Source organism: Lottia gigantea (assembly GCF_000327385.1).
Source record: "Lottia gigantea unplaced genomic scaffold LOTGIsca_167, whole genome shotgun sequence".
NCBI lineage: Eukaryota > Metazoa > Mollusca > Gastropoda > Lottiidae > Lottia > Lottia gigantea.
This window is the reverse complement of record NW_008708079.1, coordinates 56775-57801: the sequence shown is the minus strand read 5'-3', so window position 1 is coordinate 57801 and position 1027 is coordinate 56775.

The following is a 1027-nucleotide window of genomic DNA, read 5'->3' as shown; positions in this document are numbered from 1 at the left end:
CAATGTAACATCACAATATCTAAGCACAATGTATAAGCACAATGTATAAGCACAATGTAACATCACAATGTATAAGCACAATGTAACATCACAATGTATAAGCACAATGTAACATCACAATGTATAAGCACAATGTAACATCACAATGTATAAGCACAATGTAACATCACAATGTATAAGCACAATGTAACATCACAATGTATAAGCACAATGTATAAGCACAATATATAAGCACAATGTAACATCACAATATATAAGCACAATGTAACATCACAATGTATAAGCACAATGTAACATCACAATGTAAATGTAAATCGCGTAAGTTCATATTGTTAAAAATTTACATTTAGTAGCAATATTAGCACATTACATTACAATACAAAAGTCCACATAGATCACATCACCCTCTGTTTTGACACACACCAACAGTTGAAGTATGACAGGTTGAGCAAGAAAGTCCTGCACGTTTACACCGACAACAATTAGTTACACAACTGCCTTTGCAGGAACATACAGTTTGTGTTTTCCAATTGTTATACAACCTGGATGCTTGGATGAGTGTCACTGGCTTTAATGCACTTGGATCTGCTTTATCAAGGTCTGCTGCTGCTGCAGCTAATTTCTATGAAAGTGTCTTTTAGAATGCCAAAATTACAGTAAAGTTCATAACAAGTTGTGATGCCACTCTTCTTGGTATTCCGAACTTTGCAAGGTAAAACTCTAGCGGCTGCGAGATGGGGTTGGACTCTGCTAAAGACCACAGCGTGAACTGACCTTCAGTAACTTCTATACCATGCACTGTTTCTTGGTTCCTCACCTCAATTCCTGTGGCCACAATACTGTCTTGATGGTAAAGTTCTTGTTCTAGTCCACGTTACTGCTGGTGTCGTTGAAGGACCTGGTTCTGGGTCTGCTACACAGGTGGCCTGAGAGACCTCTGGTTCAATGTATTCTGATGGTATCATATCTTCATCTGTGAGACCTTCAGCGTCTAGGAGCTCTATAGCATAGTTAACAAACGGAAGTA